The sequence below is a fragment of the Patella vulgata genome, chromosome 1 (genome assembly GCF_932274485.2).
Source record: "Patella vulgata chromosome 1, xgPatVulg1.2, whole genome shotgun sequence".
In the NCBI taxonomy this organism is placed as follows: domain Eukaryota; kingdom Metazoa; phylum Mollusca; class Gastropoda; family Patellidae; genus Patella; species Patella vulgata.
Genome location: NC_065879.2, coordinates 64,921,533 through 64,937,384, shown reverse-complemented (window position 1 = coordinate 64,937,384; position 15,852 = coordinate 64,921,533). Strand labels below are relative to the sequence as shown.

At 37.7% G+C, this 15,852-nt stretch overlaps 1 protein-coding gene across 3 annotated transcripts in view; it reads left to right on the top strand.

The window, feature by feature from the left end:
- The window catches only part of LOC126824985 (chitotriosidase-1), a 269,851-nt gene that overhangs the window by 59,800 nt on the left and 194,199 nt on the right, over positions 1-15,852 (top strand). For all 3 annotated transcript variants that reach the window (XM_050554439.2, XM_050554674.2, XM_050554519.2), the window contains exon 2: positions 13,880-13,921. The gene's annotated coding sequence lies outside the window, so the exon portion shown is untranslated. The remainder of the gene's footprint in view (positions 1-13,879; positions 13,922-15,852) is intronic.

Here is a 15,852-nt window from a genome sequence, read left to right as displayed (position 1 = left end):
TTTGTGTTGCCTGAGCAGATCTTCATCTGGAATGAAAAATTCGCTACCGTTACTTTTTCCCTGTGAATAGAATGCGTTATATAGAGTAACATCTGGTATGCCACTATTAAGTGAAGGGTATTTTACAACTTCAAAGTCGAATTTGTTTGTTTGGTGGAACATATTATTATCATTTACATAGATATCCATGCTGAGAACAGTTGCAGCTATCGTGCCAGTATTCCCGGGGGACACAAATTTTTCTCGGCGGTTTAATATGGAATCGAACCCACCGAATCCATTTTTCGCCACTAGATTACTACCAGCCTTTACTTAAAACCCCAGAGGGCACTATCGATTTTATTAGTTTTCCATCTCTTGCTAAATGTGGTCATACCTTGTCTGGCAACCGCTGGTGGATTTCGTTGGACTTAAAGGTCACCGGAAAAGGTTCATAAATTTTTTAAATAAAGCAGGTAATTATGTCAACATATCCTTTCCATAAGTATAACACAAACCCGAATGTCAATATTACCTGCAACAGGTAAATTTCAACGTTAGCAATTTCCGCCATTCTCCGTGGGTAGTCGTAACTTTCCGTAAATGTGACGTCATTTTAGTCCTTCTGCTCATATTCTAGTCTATATTTCTATGTGCAGAAAGACTAAAATGACGTCACGGATTGCTTATTGACGGAAAGTTCCGACTACCGACGGAGAACGGCGGAAATTACTAATGTTGAAATTTACCTGTTGCAGGTAATATTGACGTTCGGGCTCGGGTTATACTTATGGAAAGGATATGTTGACATAATTACTTGCATTATTTAAAAAAAAATTGATGCTTTTCCGGTGACCTTTAAGTCTCCTAGTCCGGTAGCAGGTCGACAAACCTGGAAATATAGTCCACGTAATGAGACTATTATTTTTTCTGTATTTTAGAAGGGTCAATCCGTGGTTATAATTCTCCGATATCGTCTTAAATTCTTTCACGGAACCACTCTTGTTATTTATTATAATGCATATATAAAAAGTCGGCTAAGACTAGGTCATTTCAGGACTAACCGAATTTAAATTTATTTCAATAATTCGCTTGCGCGTAGGGGTCTTTAGCAGTGGGAGGAAACCGGAGGACCCGGAGAAAACCCACGAGGTTGGACAGGTGACCCAACCCCTTGTCACGTACAACCGGGGATTCGAAACCACGCCAATTGACTCAATGATAGGCTTTATGATACAGCGCGCACGTGCTAACCATTCGACCCCCCCCCCCACCCCCCTTCAGCTAAGACAAATGGCCGAGTCGGATATATCGTAATTAAAACAATAAATATATTATTTTAGAAATGATTTGATTTGAAGTCAGTAATATATGACAAGCTCCACATGCAACATACATTAAGAGTGGCATACAAGAATTCGTTTTCTATAAAGAGAAAATGGTCTGAAAAGAGAATGCTACCGCGAAAAGGTTTTTTTTTTAATATGAAAAATAAGGTTAATAATAGAATGTTTTCGGCCCCGCGATATTTTAAAAGTCGTTAAAAATATTATTCTACAAATGAAAAACGTACCAAACAACCAAAAACCAATTGACATTTATGCATATCCGCAGCCTCGTTTCGATTTTTACCGTGAGTGATGTCAAGGTTGTGAATATTCCTAATGAAAATAAACACCGCATCCCATGGTTGCTTGGAGTGTACTACTACTATTACCAACACTAAATATGAAAGAGAGGCAACACGCAGAAAAGTCTGGACACGGCGATGTCAACGGGCCTCCATCGAAACGTGCTTCTCTCTGTTCGGAGTATTTCGTCCATCCCAAACTTAGGCTGCCTATCTACAGCTAGCTCCGGCTGAGAATAGGCCCTAAGCTAATTAACCGACATTTTAATTCCTACATCGACGATTTTAGTCGAAAACACTTGAGTATGCTTTTAGAAATTTTTAAAAGTATTTATTTCTCTTCTATTGCCATATTGTATAAAATTAAATATGTTTATTTAGCCGCTGTGTGTATGAAAGATGTCAAACTAATCAAAGCCGAATCACAAAATAGTCCTCTAATTATTCAATATGGCGGCGCCTATGAAACATAATTTCACAGAGGCGGTTTTGTTTGCGAAAACAAATTTAGGAGTATCTAACCTTGTTTTGAAAGATAAACAGATTGAAACTCTAAAGACAGTTTACAATGGTACAGATTTTCACGGAATTCGAACTCAGCCGGCATTAGGGTGCAACAGTCAAAAATGTGAACGGTTTTTAAAATCGGATAAAAATTGTGACCTCTAACAGGACCACACGCTAAAAATATCGTCAAGAACCGAGATCTTTGGAATATCAAGCTATATTTCAAGTTTCGTCAAAATTGGATAAAAGTTGTGACTTGTAGAGTGTCCACAATCAAATGTGAACGGTATCTTAGCAATCCAGAACATTGCATGTTTTATTTCCCATCCATATATTTAAATTTACAATACTATATGTCAATCATACTCAATCATACTCTAAACGAAAGCACTGGTATATTCGGCTCCTATGTAACCACCAGATGTTAAATCTCTTCATCAGATTTCCAACATTGTTTATGTGGTGTCGTAAGAGTGTTTTTATTTTGACGTAACAATGCATTACCTTTGATATTAAACAAAACAGTGGACATGAACAAACTATCCAAGATACCCATTTATATTCAGTTAATTCAACGGTGTTCTATTACAGCCATTTCGTAGTGCTAAGCAATAAATAACAAGGCAATGGATGTCGCGGGGCTTATGTTGACCTTACAACTGGCATTTCGGCAACTGGAAGCAACTAACTTCAGCTGAAAGTGATCGACCACAACCCAAAGCAACTAGCTCTAGTCCATTCAAATTGTAATCCCTGCCAGTTTCGTGTCGACGTGAGCGCTCCGAATTCAGTTGCTAATTGGATCGACATATCGTGGGCTGAGGATTAACTGGTTTTATGTCCACTTTTTGTCAAACTGAGAAAATGGGTGTAAATTTTTGCATTGCTGTATTTTGAAACTCATTGAATTTTTACCAAATTTTCACTGTTGTGGAAGCTGACAATATAAGCAGCTGTCAGGGTGTGTGGTGCTTTTTAATGCAGTGGTATCCGATCTGGTCAAACCGAAATACGATAAATGGAGATAGGACTTTGTGACTTACAAAATTTTATGAATTTATCAGGCACAAAGTTCTATCTAGGAGATAGAACCTTGTGTCTCAAGACGGTCCGAATCACATAGTTCTATATCCAGCCTCATTTTTAAAAAAAAACTGGGGAAAAGCTAGCCCAGGGATTACATTGTCACAGGTTCAGAATCCTTCTATTTGTGTAAAATATATTTAGCCTATGCCAAAGTAACCCCTTAGGTCTAAAGTTACTCTGGTTTACAGGAGAACAAAATGGGTTTAATTCATGAAAATTACTATTGAAATCCATGCTACATTTTCGCCTGACGAAGATTAACCACGAGTGTCAATTTATTGAATAGCTACAAAAATATGATTTCGGAAAAAGTAACACATAACACTCTCAAGCATTTAACATAACAAAAAGCCTTTTCCGGGCCAAAATTTAATGAAGAGAAAGCATTGTCCACTGATTGGACAGGTAACCCCACTCTTAGCTTACCGCCAAGGACATGTAGGGGCACATTGAACATATGTGTACATTGAACCACCACAGATATATCCTTTAATATATATATAATACTAGGCAACCCAAGACTACACAGAAGCGAGATAACTTCTTAGACTTATTTCCCCGTCAATAGACAGTAACAATATGCTGTCAATTATTTTTTAGGCAATGATTTTTTCAAAAGAGCTCTTAAAAGTGAAAATGCACTACTTCCACTTATCATTTTCCATACATGTTAACTGTCTAGTCTATTAAATTCTTGTACTTAAAATCAGTTCATGTATGTCTAATCTACAATCCAGATAAACGGGCTTGGTCCATAGAGGGCATATTGAATTTTTTTTTTAAATTTTGACCATGAAACTATGAGGGGGCAGATTGAACCACTGTCAAATGTCAATGGGGTACTTTGAACCATGGTTCAATGTACCCCAGTGCATTATAGACTAATCTATTATATTATAGACTTACAATCAGTTCATATCTACAATTCAGATAAGCAAGGGCTTGATCCATTTTGAATTTTTTTTAAATTTTGATCATAAAACTGTGATGTGACTGTCAATGAGGTGCGTTGAACCACTGTTCAATCTACCCCAGTACATTATAGTTTATATATCATTTGATAATTTGTAATACCTTTGAAAATAAAAACAATATTAGAAGAGCAATTGACCCAACTCTGTAGGCCTGTCATATAAACGGAATTAAAACACTTCATGGGAGTAGTGTTCGAAACTTGGTTGTGACATACAGGGGCGCAATGGGTCTCCCTGACTACGAGTCGCTTGTCAGCAAATCAGGCTGTCCAAATTTAGACAGAATATTGGACAAATTTTGGTTTGATTCACTGCAAAAGTTGACTGGGATCCCACTATCACACCAAACTGCCAACTTAAGTGCAATTTACGGCGATTTGTAGGAGCCTATATAGGGAGATCCGGACTCCTGCTTGTTTCGATCGTTGCACGGATGTCTGATCTGTGGATATTTGTTCTTAACTAAACATTGATTGTTTGCAGATTCATTAGATCACTACAAAACAAGTGACTAGGTTTGTGATCCAAATTCAGATCTATGTTTAACATGGAATTTTTACCACTGTTCAATGTGCCCCATTATGTGGTTAAACCTGCCCCGACTATTTTGTACAGCGGGGTATATTGAACAATTACGGTCAAGTGGATTACAATGTGATATACAATAGCAACTATGATATGTCTTCAAACAATACAATAAAGTAAAGAGATCTTTTAATAAAAACATTTGATATGGAAGGAGGCTATCTTTGAATCAACAGGTGCTATGTACTGTGAGCCAGATTTAATTCAGAGGCACCCTCTAGGTTAAATTGCCAAAAAACACATAGGCCTTTGTTTAAATTTCAATCCATCCCCCCTCCCAATGTTCTATGTCCACTTTCACCAATATAATTCCTGGGTCTGGTGTCATGTGGTCTTTTGACAAAATGGCCGAAAGAGACACCAGCATGGCTGTATTTCTAGAGCAGAAAACTTGCCGTAAGGCCCTCAGAATATAGTCCCAGAATGAAATTCTTAATCTGTTGGAAAGGCAATTTAAGACAGCTTAGGCCTAATGTTTTGTTGAAACCATATTTTTATTTTGAATAATCGTACACAGTAGTTCAGTGCATAATGATGGAGATGGAACTAGTTGACATCAAGGCCCAAGGGATCTTTTACGTACATGCCAGACACGGGACCTCGGTTTTTTGTACCATCCGAACGACTAGACAGCCGCTTCCTCCAGGCTAGCGAGCAAGCGCCTTACACACTTGGCCTCCGTGGCTCCCTACCACCATAGGCTTACAGTGTAATATATTTATGATCTTTATCAAATGTAGGGGAGACCGGGGCACATTGAACCAGTTTTTTCACATACATGGTTGTCCTCCTTCCATATCAAATGTTTTTATTAAAAGATCTCTTTACCTTGTGGTTTTTCTATCCGGTTTTCCCCACAGCTAAAGGCCTCTTCTACACGCAAACGGAATATTGAAATGTTAGTTCCGAAACGGCCTAGTTTGTGTCGATTGGTTCCCCCCCCCCCACACACACACACAGACACCCCCCTCTCTCTAAACAACTTTCATGGACTAATCGGACGACCTGTCTACATGTAACACTATCCTGTGTCTCGGCAACCAAAAAGAGATAACTGTGACACTATGGGGGCTGATGTGACACTCTTGTGGGATCAATTATTTCAATCATCAATTAACTGACCCTGGAACACCGTTTATGTTCTTACTAGGTTTATATAATTAAATACATACAGCAAACTACAAAGTTAACTCCAGGAAAACTACAACATCTATTATAGAAACTTTAGGCGTTATTAAAATATCTACGATCTGAGTTTAGCATCCTTTACAACTTAGACCTAACGGGTTAAATACTACATTGTCTCTATCCCAGCCTCTCAGCCGAGGAGGCTACGATATTTCCCTTGAGCTCCGAATGATTGTCTAACCTGCGGTCTCATCATGATATCTGAAGGTAAATCAAACTCGCTCTTTCTTATATAGAAATTGTAAATTATTCAGCTATTAGGGCGGAAAATTACCATTTTTGGGTAAGTGTTTCGTATAGGCACCGTTTTACGTCAACACTATTCTAGCTAATTGTACTAATCCGTGCACGAGATTACTGGACTATAGTACCCTACTTCCAGCAATGGATACTGACATAACTGTCGGTGAGTTAGTCTAACATAGGAGTAGAATAATACAAGCTTCTTTACTACCCAAGTTTTCGTCACACATCATGTAGATAAAGAATTTCTATATTAAACAGAACACCTTTCTTATAACTAAAATAAGCCCTATAGTGTTATATACATTCGGGGTATGTTTCGTTTTTTCCCCGTAAGCCTTTACAAGATTTCATAAATGATGGCCGTAATTGCAATCGAATGATTCAGAATATGAATAGCGGACTTCGTGCACCCCATTTCTTATTTCATTAAACACAATGTGCATTCAATGTTTATTTGAAAAATCGCAGTCGTTGCTTCAGGTACATTGTATTACATAAGCTTGTGCTGTGTTTATGGTTAAACCTAATTCTCGAAAGAGAGACTGATCAAGCAATTTCATTCGAATAAATCTAAGGGCTATGTCCCATTTGGCATTTTTTGTCTTGGCGATGTACTGCCGATGGAAATTGATGAACCTCGGGGGGCGTTGGGAACAGGTGTCCCGGGGGAGCGTCGCGAGCCATGTGGAACCATCGGGAGAACTGCGAAAAATTTCAATGTATCCCAGGAGCTTTCCTGATCCACGGGGAAGATCCTAAGGAAAAGTATTTTCCGGGAGCTCCAGGGAGACATCCCCGGAGCTTCCCCATGGATCTGGAAAACTCTGGGGATGGTTCCACATAGCTTGCTATGCTCCCGAAGATACACCAGTTAACCTGTCCCCGAAGTATCCCGTGGCCCATCAATTTCCATAGGTAGTACATCGTCAAGGTAATAAATGGCTAGTGGGACCGAGGCCTCAGTGCCGTCGATATGCCAACACGCAAGGGACTGAGATGTGCATATACATATACGTCCCGTCTTCAATTACCCTTCCCAGAGACACCTAGGATGGTTTGCAGGTACTCTCCGATGCACCCCCTAATCTTCGGGGATATTCATCCCGATGATGATGATTATCAGCGAAGGTACACCGGGGCCTTATGATTCACGGCAATGTTCCGGGGACATTCCCAGAAGCTTTATGAACGTTTACCGACCCTCCCCGATGCCTAATAAGTGTCAATTCGCACGGTACCACTCCGGGTTTGTTTTTATTTATTTTTTTTTGGGGGGGGGGGGAATGAGCACAACTATCGGGAGCCATCAGGCGAAAATTTGTTTATTTCCACATCGGTTATTTTTACTCAGTGGGACCTAGGCATAAACAACCGCAAGCTAAGTAACATTCGTGCAATATATTTAATTACTTTCAGACAAACTCTTTATCTTTATTATCTTATGGTGATCCTTACAACATTTCAGGGATATCCATTCAGCCATTTTGTAATATAAATATTATTAGTTAGACCCCCAAATGTTTTGGGTCCCTATACCCTTTAAAAATATTATGAATGCGTCAATTTCTTTTTTTAGAAAACAAATTCTATTCAGTGACATGGAATATCCATTCAGCCATTTTGTAATTTAAATATTATTAGTTAGACCCCCAAATGTTTTGGGTCCCTATACCCTTTAAAAATATTATGAATGCGTCAATTTCTTTTTTTAGAAAACAAATTCTATTCAGTGACATGGAAGCATGCAATTTATTGTGTGTACCACCAGATCGTGATAGTTGGTCAAAAGGGCCAACTAGCAATCCTACATTATGCTGCATTGCAGACTCCAGAATTTGCCTTTTGGGCACGGCTGGAAAGTGGTGAATCGGAAGTGTCTCTCTATATGATACACACCCGATGCCCTATGTCTCAGTGTTTAAACAACTTCTCAGTCGATAAACCCCAATATAAAAATACCTCTCAATCTGAGAGCGCAAGACTCAAAATACTTGACACAATCATGTTTTCTGAAATTGTTTTCGAGTCGTACAGCAGAATACATTATTATATAGTGCATTATAATGTATTATGATACCTGCAATATATGACGGATATGATTCATGGATGTCAGGAACAATTTATGGTTGTTATTATTATGTATAGATTGTAGTCGTGGAAATGCTTAATTTGTGTATGTTATCGCCTTTCAAATTAGCTCTCGGCCTGGAATTGACATATCCGTGTTACTCGTCCTCCACAACCCCTGAAACGACACATATTTAACACACGTGTATGTTGCTATGGGTATTGAAAGAATACTTTTCGCTCAAATTTCTGTCGCCATTTCGGAATTTGGACGCAGTATTAGACCAACCATTTGTTACATGAATCAGAAACTGTCCAAAATGAGTCCGGTGACCAATACTACCTATAAAATAATATATATTACACCGGTCATTTCATCAACAATGTTTGTGAAGCTCAATTTCAGACCATTTTTGGCCGCCATCTTGGATTTGTTTCCTGAAGTTAGTCCATAGTTTTCAGAGGTAGCAAACTACAAACATCTTCAAAGGGGTCCTTGTTCCCCTAGAAATGGTCATGGATCAAGGAGTTGTTCCCCGACTAGTATTGATGTATTGTTAATTTTCTTTTCCAATCTTATTAAAGTTCTGATTCAAAATTTCGTTTTATCTGTCCATACTACACTAGGATCTGGAAGGCTTGTTATATCACCTGCGTTCTCGAAGGCGTGAGGGATTAGCCAATGAAACCACCTGTTACGACGATTTCTTGGCGTGCGATGCACGGAACTGTGGGTAAACCACTAGAAACGTCAACGCTGATTGATTAATCAATGGCTGACGTCATAGGGTCAAAGCCGTTCGCACGACCTCTGACGTGACCTTTAACTACAACCTGTTGATTCTCATGTAGTTTAGACCATTGAAAGTATAAAAAAAACGAAACGATATATAGATCTGTATTTTAATCAGATTGTTTATTTGTATTAACTGATTAACATTCATATTAGTTTATTTTTATTAACTTATTTACATTCAATTTATTGTAATTTCTAAATTAAATGGCAGTTGAGTATGCCTGGTTAGCCATGTCTACGGGTTTATATTTTTCTCATACACCATACACTCATCCAATAAAAAAGAAATTGTTGTATATCAATGTTTAGATATCGTGTCCCAAAGTACAATGATTCCAAAACATGAAATGAAAGTGAGGTTAACGTCCTACAGTTTTGGGCCAAGTAAAACGGGCACACACTATGCAGTTGGCTATGAGGGAAATTTTACCCGGATAGCGGCGCTACGGCCTTTTCTTATATCGAATCCCAGCTGTCAAAGGGTTATTTAACGCGCGCCGCGGCCCCTTGGCCCCATAGAAAATAGGTAAAATTCGATTCAACCACTTCCTATTTCAAAAATACATGTTGGCAGTTTTAAGTCTCATTTCATGATAAAGCAACTATTTTTCCACAACATGATATCTTTGCTTTAGTTCTGAAATTGAAAGTAAAAGAAATTGTAAAGTTAAGGATAAAGCAATCAGCGATCCCAAACGATGTCGACTTTTACTCATATCTGTTATGGTGTAAATCTAAAGACTAATCCGACAATTTTGTGGATTGATATAAATAAATATGTTTTGAATGAAATTAGCGTTGACCCTTAATCTCGAACAGATAGCGGTGACCTTTAACCTAAGGTAAAGAAGGTTCGGTGTATAATTGACATCCTATGGTTCCAAGTCTACTTAGCTAGTAGCTACTGGGGAAGACAAGTTCAATAAAACAACGATTTATCTGTAAAATGATACCAAGTTTTATTTTTGGCATTAAAAAAATACATGAAAAGAATATAAAACACCTATTTCTTCAGAAATATCAATGATTTTACAAGAAATGTAGACATGCACACAATAATGTACTGTTTGATACCAATTTCCAACCAACCATCCGTTCATCGATATTAATCCGTCTATATGGTCTTATTATCTTTGACAAGCAAGCTGGAGATGACTGTATATAGGGTTGGACTTGCAAAAGGGTCATAGAGAGATGATCCCCTATATGTTATCTACGTTATCAGGGTCACTCGTGTGCACGTTTCGGCAAACCGGGCTCTTGACATAACTGTCTTTACAAAACGTTGACAATAAAGCCATCATCAGTTACCAACTCATAGAGGTTTGTGAAAATTTGACCTGGGCTGTATCGTTATTAGACAGCTAAAATACCAGGTTCACGTCTTGGGAGTAAATTTGGGAATGTTCGGACTAAAATCATTCCATATTCGATGATCTACAGAACTGCAATTACGTTGCGGAGCATATTATGATGGTCTAGAAAATACAGTCAAATTGTCATAATCAGAATCTCATAATTCAGCAGAATGCCTTGATTTAATCCAAACTGTACACACAACTTAACTGTGAGGAAGAGTATAGTTGCCAATATTTTTTAATAAAAGATTGCAGGTGCTGTTAGTCGAAATCGATGAGCCAAATGGAATACGCCATAATAAATATCACGGGCTTTTAAGTAAATAAAATAAAATCAAGTACGAATAATCCAAACCATTAGACAAAATTTGAAGTCTTAAACGTGTCAAATTGTCATCATCAGGATCTTATAATTCCCTTGTTTTAATCCAATCTGTACACAAAACTTAACTATGATGAAGGGTATGGTTGCCAATATTTATTAATAAAAGATTGCAGGTGCTGTTAGTCGAAATCGATGAGCCAAATGGAATATGCCATAATAAATATTACGCGCTTTTAAGTAAATAAAATAAAATCAAGTACGAACAATCCAAACCATTAGACAAAATTCGAATTCCTAAAAGACGGTATAGGCAAAATATTGTAATCAGCAAATGGACTGTGCAACGTGTACACAATACACGACAAACAGTGGTTACAGGTGTCCGGAAGAGTAAGCTTACCCTGTCTGGCGCCACACCCGCCATAGCTGCATCCAAACCATTAGACGAAATCTAGGTAAAATAGGGTAATTGGCCAATGGACTATGTCACAATAAGCATGATCTATCAATAGTACAATTTTAGAAACCTATGCAACCATAAGCATTGGTTTTAGCAAACACTTATAACATACCCGATGAGGAAAAAACCCTTTAGTATCACGGTATCTTTTAATTTATGCACCAGTAGTATTCTGGCATATTCTGCTACCGCCGACAAATTATTCATGTTTTACTTGTAAGGTTTTAATTATGGCTAGATTTTCATTATGGTTTGTTTGTGTGTGTAATGCCTGATATTTTATCCGTCTAGATTATGTTTTAAGATTTGGTTGGGCTGGGTATACATGGTTTATACAAATTTTGTCCGTCTTCATTTGGGCCTACATACACGTCTCTGATGAAACTGTGATCTGTAACACCATTACGTCAGTTTCTATTAATTAGCTGCCAATTCTCTCCACCGGTGTAGCCAACAAATCCCATACCTATAAACGCCATATTCAAAAGTCGTGATGTCATTAAAACATTTTTCGCAATTTTCCAACATGGTCACTTTAACAGAAAGAATATCAGCACAGCCAACATGGTCAAGTGATAGATTCTTCTTTGGTTTCGAAATAATGTAATATTAAATTAAGGCCTTTATTCTTGATTTCCTCTTTGGAAATCTTGGGTGAATTAATGATACATTCGACAGATGTTGTTTCTCTGCTAACATTTGGACCAGCTCTTATTCAGACGACCGTTTACTAATGTAACCGTGCGTGATTTAAATTTCGGAAAATGACAATTTAATCACCACTTAATCCATGCTAAAATCTACTCATATTAATTATTTAACAGTTAATTAATCAAAATATCAACGTTAGACAATCTTCCGGCTTGGAACCCATTGGATTATTTAGATTTCGCAAAGCTTAAAGTGGGTGGTGGGTTTGTTTTAACGGAATATCATGACGTCGTCCGACAATAAAAAGACTGCTAAATCGAAAAAATGTAGACCGGTGTTGTTTTCAGAAAAAGAAGTGACAAGAGATAAAATAGAATCAGTAATGTTTATTATTTATATAGAGCACAGCATAGATCGATCGAATTTCAGTTCATCATAAGTTTGTAAATACTGAACGGAATTGAACCATTTTGTTATTGAGATTCCAAATATTGTAGTTTGCAGGAGATTCCTGTATCGCCCAAACCACACTCGGGGACATTAAGTTAGCGATTATTTGTTCCGCTACAAAATATTGCTTTTTGTGTATATTATATGAAAAAGGAAAAAACTTTATCCAGCTTTTCATCATAAAATATTTATAGTTCTTATAGTTAGCGAACAGACATAGCGACTATCCGTTCTTATTTTGTAAAACACGCTTTTCACATAGCTCATGTTTCAGTCCAAATGCTGCATATTTCAATTACGTTTTGACTAATGGGTCGGGCCCGTATGCCTGGGTACGCTAAAAAGAATCTTAAGGATTGCCAGTCTTTATTAGTGGCACATACGAGGTTGACAATGAAATGTGTGCTTTTAGCCTGATTCATTTCATCAAATACCCTGTCACACTATTGCGAATAGAGCAAACGTGTGCCCGGCGTTTTTGAAAATTTGGGTGTGCGTTCATTTAGGTTGTCATTCGTTCGTGATACGTTGGGCGTAAGTTGTATTTGTCCGATTTGCGTTCGGGCCTCGGAAAAAGGTTCACCATATTCAAAATTCTGAGCTGGTGACAAGATAGTGACAAATACGCTATGTATACGTAGAGCATTCGCTGTCCATCTTACCTGAAACTTTTGTCACAGCGAATACCCAATGTATACATAGCATTTTCCGATGTACAACAACTGTCAGCAAAATGACCGTGTGGAAGTTCATGTGACCAGGTTCTTATCGAGTTTCATCGAGTTACGATGACGAGACCCTCGAGCGAGTCCAACACAGATTCACCAAGCAGTACACCTGGTTTCGAGATCCTCTTGAGCCTGGTCTTAAGCTTGCATTTACTCTCTGCCTCCCGCGTCAGGTACCAAACATTTGGACATGAAGATGGACGATCGTTACAATACAATATCTACCGTCGTCCGTGAGGTGTGTCAAACCATAATGGACCAGTACATGGATGATGTCATAAACTTCACTGTCATATTGTGGGGACCACGTCGCCTGTGTCTGTCCTCCAAGTTGTAGGTCGTCGCCTGTATATGTCCACCAAATAGTGAACCCCACCTACAAAGATTGCTACTCAATAGTTCTCCTGGGAAGCTTTGGGTGTGACGGAGGAAGTGAGCATCATATTTAGGCCGAGAATATGAGCGTATCTCAGAACAATTCAGCGCGTTAAGCATAAGTTAGCTTTATTCTTTACTATGTGACAGGAGCTATAGGTTCCGTATGGACTTAACAATTAGTGGAATTTTTCATTTGGGGATAGAAATTGGAATCCAAGATGTTATTGTGCTCCGTTTATATTTTAACTTTTAAAGTTTATTGAACCCCAGGCACAGTATCTTTGAATACTTCGAAATTCATCTGTAATTCTTCCTTTGTAAACAATTTAATGTAACCGCCTTACTCTGCCTCTATACTTTCATTTCTATGACAATGAAAATGGCATAGCTGCAGGTGGGCTGTTCAGTAGCACTATACTGTAAGTAGCATTCGTATGACACATAATACTAATATGTTATTTGATATTTCAGGTAGTGCACCCAAGGCAGGTTAAGATGGTACGGTTGATGACAGTAAGTGGTATTTATATTTCATTATCCGTCCAATATTGGACTGATTGGGCGTATCCTACAAGGTAGGTGATACGTTTACCTTAGATGCAAGGATTATACATAGAATAATATTATTTCTAGTGCAAATATATCCAAATATGAAAGCGGATTCTCGACGATAGACGTAGCTACTATTTACAGAAACGTGTCCGTGTAAAGTATATTGAACGTATGATATATTTGATATGACCGTAGTGAATTAAGCATAACGATCTAAATTACGATCTATCACCAAAATGAAACATATCTCTGGTTACTCACGGCATGTTAACTCCCATTACCTGCCAAATGTGACGTCGAACATCATCTTACTTTAAGGAAGAATAAAGCCAAATCATTTCAAAATATTAACATTTGAAATACTTCTAAAAGTATGGAAGTAAACACTGAGAAACTGTCATAAAAACAAGTCTCAAACAGAACACACCTCATATTAACTGCTTATAAAATTGCTTTTGTTGGCCGTTTTGGAGAAACAACACAACCACGCATACTTCTACTAGTTCTCTTAACGACGAAGCGAAGAATTAGTGTTTGCGTGATAGTACATACTACCTTGATACTGCGATGATTATCCACCCCACAAACGTTTAATCCATGCACAACAAACTGATAGCGGTTTACAACCAAAAGGTCGGGCCCTTTCTCCTGGCCCTTCGGTGACCATTTTAGAGACTGAACTTCTTTTACGATTTGTATTGTGAAACCTGTGTGGCGACATATGTAGTTATCTAAAAGTAAATGGGTTATCAGCTTTCGAACACTGTATGCAAATTATCAAAATAGTTTGAAATTGATAGAAGGTGGACCTTATCTTTCTAAATCTCTTCGATTTGGAATTAAATGCAAATACATATGTTTGTTTAATGTTCCGTTACTCGGAAAGACCTAAAATAGTAAAATTTGGCACCGCTGTCTGAAGGTCTGGCTTCGTCGAATTTTGAAATAACTTGCCGAGACACTTGTGTGTGTGTGACATACTGTAATTTACTCCCGCTTCTACCGAGGTGATAACTCTTGTAATATTTATATATGTAGTTAAGAATCTTCCTTAAATGTGAACAATGCAAAGATACGTATACCTTAGATGACGTTGTTAAGATACAGAAGTACATTTCGTACATTCTTTCAACAATATAATAACCCAATTTCGTTGTTATTACCAAAACCAACTTTTAAAACATTCATATAATTTAATTTGGTTTGTGTCTGATATTTCTAGATTAATTGCTGTAAAATATCGCTTTAAATATGGGAATTTTGTTCGGACTCTAAATAAATGGAATTGCTGACAATCAAGGCAATACACTTTTATTGTATTGTCTGTACGTAACAAATAGTAGTGTCGCCTACTTCACTGAATGACTTTTTTCCATGCACTCGTAATTGCCACCCACGTCTACTCCTACTGTAGTGATGACTTTTGAGGTTTGCTGATCTTTGTATATATTAAAGTTTTGCACGTTTTAGTAGTAACTATTAAGTATGTTTAAAAGATGCTAGAAAATAGTTTAAAACCCTATACCCTTTAATAGCATCTACATGTATATCCAGATCAACCCAGATATCATTGTAGGACAGATAGTTTCATTTTTTTTTTTTCAATCTGATTAAAATACAGATCTATATATAATTTCGATGGGCTACACTACATAAAGATGTGACAAGTTGTACTGGGAAGTCGCGTCAGGGGTCATACAAGCGGCTTTTGGTCCTATGACGCCAGACATTGATTAATCAGGTCCTATGACGTCAGACATTGATTAATCAATCAGCGTTGACGTTTCTAGGGGTTTACACAAGAACTCGCTGTAACAGACCTTTCATCGGCTAATTCCTCACATCAACTAGAACGTCTGTTATATAACAACCCTTCCAGATCCTAGTGTAGT